General features: G+C 38.5%; 1 protein-coding gene across 1 annotated transcript in view; it reads left to right on the top strand.

Moving 5' to 3' along the window:
• The window catches only part of LOC107726311 (serine/threonine-protein kinase 35-like), a 15,689-nt gene that overhangs the window by 4,229 nt on the left and 10,808 nt on the right, over positions 1–652 (top strand). The window lies entirely within an intron of this gene.

Raw genomic sequence — 652 nt, 5'->3', positions numbered from 1 at the left:
TATTACGGATCAACTGCCGTCCGTTTAACTCCTAATATGTGACAGATCAGTGCAATCTTTCATTTACTTATTTAACATGAAATTGTCAAATTGCTACTCCATATCAATCGCATACAAAGAAAATACAGAATAATTAGAACAGTCATTAAAATAAATAAATAACAGAGTGTCATATCTATACACATTTTTCCCAGAACGTTCTTGCGACCCGGTAGCAATTCTTCCACGGCCTGCTAGTGGGTCGCTACCCGGTGGTTGGGGACCTCTGCCATAATGCATGAAAACAAGACCTCTTGGTTTGTTGAAATGTATTAAGCATATAGACGTTTTTCCTGAACACGGAAGTCACGTCTGACTCTTAACTGGAATGATGCTTTGCATTTCCAGTCTCCAGTGTTTCTAGTCAAATATGCATATATTCCGAGCTGATAATCTAATGTTAAACCTATTAAAATGTTTTAAAAAAGCACATGGCTCCATAGCGCCATCACTTTACAGTGTCGCAATGACCGTCGTTTGTCAGTGCCTCACTCCTCAAAGTTTAATGAGTGTGTAGATGACACGAAGCTGCTGACATTAGCTACATTAAAAACAGATGGGCACTATATGAATGGGTTCCTATGGAGACCGGACAAGTTTTAGATTTTTTTTT

The sequence above is a fragment of the Sinocyclocheilus rhinocerous genome, unplaced genomic scaffold (genome assembly GCF_001515625.1).
Source record: "Sinocyclocheilus rhinocerous isolate Xijiao unplaced genomic scaffold, SAMN03320098_v1.1 scaffold3808, whole genome shotgun sequence".
In the NCBI taxonomy this organism is placed as follows: domain Eukaryota; kingdom Metazoa; phylum Chordata; class Actinopteri; order Cypriniformes; family Cyprinidae; genus Sinocyclocheilus; species Sinocyclocheilus rhinocerous.
This window is presented reverse-complemented; position numbering and strand designations above follow the sequence as displayed.